The following is a 6,000-nucleotide window of genomic DNA, read 5'->3' on the forward strand; positions in this document are numbered from 1 at the left end:
ACCTAAATTAGGAGCTTTTTCTGACAGCTGGAAGAAAGTCTGTCAAGAAGCTGAAATATTTTCATTTCAAAACATATGAAATGTAAGTGAAAAAAAACCCCTATGTTTTCTTGAATACTAATTTACATATGTATTCTTTTATTTACAAGTATAGGCTTCGAAATTTTTTTTCTCCCTGAAATACTAGAGGTAGATTTTGGGAGCTTTTTGTTAGGTTAAAAAGCTAATGATCACTTTTAATATTTGAAAAACATTCTGTTTGTTTGCCCTTTCTTGAAAATTCAGGTCAAGGCTAGTGAAGAAGACTGTATAGATGCCTGCCTCTACTTCTGAAAGAAAAGATGGAGTTAACAAGAAATTGAACAGAAAATACTACAGTGGCACGTGGGCACATTAACCAGCTTGGTTACTTACAGATTTCCTCAGTGAAGAAATCAGATTGAGGCCCACCATAGGTTTCCTAACGTGATGCATTTCTGTGATTTGAGAAGGCTGATGCTGACACCACTGGAATGGCTGCATTGCAGAATCAGCCATGCCCAATAAAAGGGCCAGGCCTGGCAATTTTTAAGGCAAAAGATAAAAGGATACAATCCTTTTATCCTGGAAAAAAGGAAGCTCTTTTGTCAATTAATGTGAGGAATGATTGACCTTAAAAGCCTAAAAATATGTTATAGAACCACTGACTGCCAAGCTCAATTACAGGTGGAACAAACATTATGTGGCAGGAAAAAGGAGTTTCTTTTTCTGCTGCCTCTCCTTTCATGCAGTCACCAATAAATGCAATCAGAATATGATGTACAGTTTTTCTACATTTGCTTTTTTGTCAGTAAAAGGTAAAATTTTCATAAATCATGTAGAACAAACATGGGGTAGAGATTTTCCACTCTAAACAAAAAAAAATCTTAAATCTTTTTTAAGCACATACAGAACATAAAATAATGACAGTGTGAGACGTTCTTTCCCCAGAAAGGGGACACAGTGGGCTGCTGCTACTTCAATCCAGTGAAAGGCCGAATTTTGTCTCCCCATGAAACTGCTCCTTGCACACTGCATTTCTTCCCCTGCTTCTCCTCAGCAAGAGAAAGAATGTACTAACTTTCTCCAACACTTCTAACATAGTGTGCTTATTTACATGCAGGTATCCCATCCTGATCTATTTTGCCCAACCTTGCTGTCCCAACAAGGGTTATTCCAATGCCTAGTAACTGCAGCACCTCAGAAATTCTGGTGAAGAGTGAAATGGGATGAATGGTCTTTTCTGAACCTTATATAATAAGGAAAGAAATTGTCGATGAGTCACGTCTGCCTGAGCATAATTTGATATTATACAGATATGAAGCTGAGCATTTATGGTATTGTTTTGGCATTAATAGCAATTGAACATCCCCAGGAAAATGCAACCTACTATGGAAAAATAACGATCACAGGACTTCAGTCTCTTTTTCATCTCTGGCTGATATGTTCCAAGTCATATGGCTTTATAAATTCTTACTGATTTCCATCAACACGTCTCTTTGATGTTTAAAGTCTCAGCTGGAGTCACATTTGTAAGCCAATAGCTCCTTTCAAAATATTTATGTCTTTTGACTCAAAGTTCAAAACAGGGCAAGATTCACTTTTGCATAATCACTTTGAGCAAGCACAGTATTTCTTTTACAGTAATTTGAGGAACAGGCATATTGAGTATTTTAAGACACTATACTTCATGCAAATTTTGACACCAGTGCCAAAGAACTACAACCTTTTAGTGAAAGATAACAAAGTGCCCAGCTCTTTGCACAGAAAGACAGTTTTGACTGTACTGAAATCAGCCTCAGTGATCTGTAAGTTTTCCACTACAAGAATTAAACTATAACAACATTCTAAAAAAGGTAACTGTATACACACTTTACTGTGGCTCCAATCGATACAAAAACTACCTATGAAAAAGATACAGTGGAAAGAGATGGTGGTGAAGTCAATAGGATTCACTAGGCCTTATCTCACAGAACTTTATAAATAACTATGTCCTTTCTCCAGAATTTTTTAAGCCATTTGTACTTTCTCTAGCAGGAAACAAAATGGTGGATTTTAGTTTATAGAGCTCTCTGTGGAATATAGATTTTTATATATATCACCACAGGATTTGCTTTGCAAGACTTTCAGATTTATGATTCCAATGCCCTTCTGCTTCCTAGGTATTCTTGGCAAGATGCTGAAGCCCCCAACAGGATGCCAGTACTTCAGCAAGATGATCCAGAGAGGGTGTGAGACAGATAGAGAGGAGGAGTAAGTTCTTTCATTTCTCATCTATTTGCATAGCTCATTCTGTCTGGGCTGCAGGGCTCAAACCAGCTGCTACACAAGAGATGGCAATTGCCACGTAGAAAGACACTCTCCAAATCATTCCATAACCCACATTCCAGATATCCCTGCTCTCAAAGCCAGAGTCAAACAGAGGATTATATTAAACATAGGTGTCACTTTCAACCTCTTTGCAGCTGAGCCTGAGAGGTGCTGCTGTCTTCTCTCTCTCATTTGCATTCTCCCATCTGTTCTTGCTTCATTTCCTGACATCCCTCACAAATTATTACACCCCTTTCTCAGTCCTCCTCCATCTCCTTCCTTCTCCTACTAAAGCCTCTGTCACTGCCTTCTCACTTGCCCTTGCCTTTCCAGACTGTCACAATCCTTCCTCCTTCCCCAGCTTCAACCACCACAATTCCTTCCCTCCCTTGCTCTGCCTTGCCTCTCCCCATCAGCAGCTGTGCCTGAACCTGCTGGCTTTATGACAAATCTGTACAAATACAAAAATATGGTATTCTATAAGCCTTTTGTGACAGTACATTGCAGTTTCATCTCTCACCAAGCATATATATAAAACTGAAAACAGTGGTATAGATAAAAGATGCGTCATTTAAATGAGATGTATATTTTCTTTATAGTTCAGTTAATTATTTTTCATGCATTTCAAATGGAATAAATATTTTGGGTATTCTCCCAGCCCCAGAAATTCTGTAAAAAATTCTAGTGAATTTCTGGCTAGGCTATTTGAGGAACATGTGAAATTACCAATTATCTTTTAATATTTTCAGGTTTTTTCATGTGAGAACAATCTACCACACAGAAAAAAAAACCCTAATGGAACATGGCTGCTTCATTAAATAAATACCTCCACATTGTCTTTCCTATATGAAATCCATTAAAAGGCTTTCAGAAGATACCTAGATGATCCAACAGAGAATTTCATGACCACAGAGGGGCCAGAGCAGGTCCAGATGTACTACAAAGACTGTTGTACATTGAAGCCATCAACTACTCTCACAAGGGGCTACCTTAGAAGACTGCCCAGGTTATTGAGGATTTACCCTGCCATGCTACAAGACGGAGATTTTAACCCCTGAGAAAACTGAGCTGACAACTACAATGCTGTGGTTCTTGCACCCTCAATACTTCATCCAACAGCAGCAATCTGCAGAGAAATCCACTTTTCAGGATCTGCTTCTGCTTCTCTCCTGTGGCATCCACATTCTTAAAGTTTCTAAAGAAATGGCATGACACAAACCCACTGTGAGGCCAATGGGCAATTTTGTCCGTAAGGTGAGGCAGGAGAAGAGAATTTCATGAGAATGTACAAGATCTACTTGACTTACACATCTCTCTGTTATTCTCTTGCAAGACAAGACAATTCTCTGAGGAAAATAAAAAATTTAGAAAAAATTGCTATTGTGCAAATTGCCCCTGCTTTATTTCAGGAAGGCTTGTTTTTATCTTGTGAGTGACCATATGGAAGGGCCAGTGAATTGATGCTCTGTGGAGTAGGTTGCAAAAATACAGAAAATAAATGTCTCTGCTTAAAAAATTTCTTTCCTCTGTAATCTGAAGCATTATCCCTGGTCTGCAGGAGCCTAAAGATTACTAGGAAAAGTTAATCACCTTATGATATAGGGCTCCACTCCATATCAGGATTTTTACTGCTCACCAAAGAAAGTTGAAAATCATGGCTTTAGATGCCTTACAAGCAGGTTTTGTCTGCATGGTTGCATTCTGCCAGAACAGCCTCATAAGAGGAATTAACTGCATTTTCACATCTTGTTTCTCTGTGCTGCCCTATATCTATGTGTCACTATTCTTACCTAATTTTACCACTAGCAAACCTTGACTTCAGATAAGGCCCAATGAGATTGTGCAGAACCCACCCACGCAGAACTCCAGCAAGTTTGCTGGGATTTCCCTCACTGAATCAGGCACAGAAAATGTATGTGATGTGCACAGCTGGTTGTATTTATACTCTTCTGACCAATCACACATTTGGGGATTTTGGTGTTACAGAAGTTACTCAACTCTCTTTGCTTTATATTAGGTGTCCAAGAAGAAAGTAGTACTGGGTTGTAGAAATAAGATAGCATAAGCATCTATGCTAGAAGCACAAAAACAGATCCGTTGTCATAGGGTGGCCTTGAATTAGGCCCTCAAAAGTAATTCTACTTTGACATTTTGAATTTTGCTTTGATTCCAAGTGAGGAAAAGGGGACTAACATACATGGCATAATTTGACTATGAATGCCTAAGAAAGAGTTTATTCTGGCTATTTACTTGGTATCCAGTCTTGCATAGGTTTATTTTTATATCTGTGACATCTTTATTTGCTGCTACCCTCTTCCTAAAAACAATGAGCCCTTCCTGTGCTTTTGCAGACCATTGTAAGTAAACAATTCTCCTTTTGGTTTTAAAATTATCTTTTGCACAAGAAACATTTGTCCTACATAACAGCCAGTAAATGAAAGAAATTGAGTGGGAGATACATCTGTGTATAATGTATTACAGAAAGGTTTATAACTTCCTACAGAGTGACTTCTCTACTATTTTACTGTTGTGGGCCAAAAGCTATTCTGAAGTGATCCAGAAGTCAGAAACTTCTCAAGTGTCATATCGACAAAGAAAATTAACAACATGCATTTGATGTTGTGTGTAGATCTGGACCTTCCCCGCTTCCCAGTCTCTTCTTCCACATTGGTTTATGGACAGATTTTCAAAAAAGATTGAACATGGTAGTAGACCATCTTGAAGACCTGACCCAAAACCTATAAAAATCTTGGGGGCTTAAAAAACCAAACACCAGAAAACTTGGAAATCCTGTCTGTATCTAGAACCTGATATTCTAGTCTATCTAATTTTTGGAAGTTTTCAAAATCACTTGCAAAATCTCAAGGAAATATTGAAACTGTTTCTGCATAAGTCGTACTCCAACTATATGGGATCCTTAAAATAGCTGGAGAAAATAAAATAGATTTAGCCAAAATTGTAGCCAAAAAGTTGTTCATTAATTATTTCCCTTTAGGGTGTGTCTCTTTCCTGTATTCTCACCACTGCCCACCCAGTTTCATGCTTCTATTCTTCCACTGACATCATTCCTCAGCTAAACTACTGATAGTTCTCATTTTCAGCCCACATTTCATTAAGTATAAGTCCTTTAGTCATGTATTCTCTCAGATTTTAACAACTATCATTTTAGTCTTTAATTTCCATCTATCAGAAATGAAGGCCACAATTCTGCTTGGTAGAATACGGTGAGAAAGAACTATTTGCTCTTCATCTTCCATTGTCCTTTCTGCCCACGTGGAAGCGGATAGACGTCTCTCATCCATGCTTTGTGCTTGTTACAAATGCTGTACAATGCCAGCTTTTCCAGTTTGAATAACTGCAAGTTTCCTGTGCAAGAAGAGACATGAAGGCAGCCCTGAGCTTAGAAGAGAGATGGAGATGAGACCACTGGAGATCAGTTTTGCTCTGAATTAGAAAAGCCTGATAGAGAGACAGCCTGTGAGCAGAGACATGACAAAGACAGGCTGACAGAGCCAAGCAGACTGTTGATCTACACAAGCAATTGTCATATAATGACTTTGTGGAGCACATAGAGCAAACAGGTCTGGGAACAGAGAAAGCAGGCAGTGAGTCTGCATGACAAGACAAAATGCTGTTTGGCCAATTCCACAGGTTTTTGCTCAGGGGTTGTCA

General features: G+C 38.6%; 1 long non-coding RNA gene across 1 annotated transcript in view; it reads left to right on the forward strand.

The window, feature by feature from the left end:
• The window catches only part of LOC116994354, a 108,611-nt gene extending 104,977 nt beyond the window's left edge, over positions 1-3,634 (forward strand). Inside the window, exons 2-3 of the long non-coding RNA XR_004417471.1 lie at positions 2,181-2,271; positions 3,078-3,634. This is a non-coding gene — a long non-coding RNA (uncharacterized LOC116994354). The remainder of the gene's footprint in view (positions 1-2,180; positions 2,272-3,077) is intronic.
• The last annotated feature ends 2,366 nt before the right edge of the window (positions 3,635-6,000 follow it).

Source organism: Catharus ustulatus, chromosome 1 (assembly GCF_009819885.2).
Source record: "Catharus ustulatus isolate bCatUst1 chromosome 1, bCatUst1.pri.v2, whole genome shotgun sequence".
Taxonomy (NCBI): domain Eukaryota; kingdom Metazoa; phylum Chordata; class Aves; order Passeriformes; family Turdidae; genus Catharus; species Catharus ustulatus.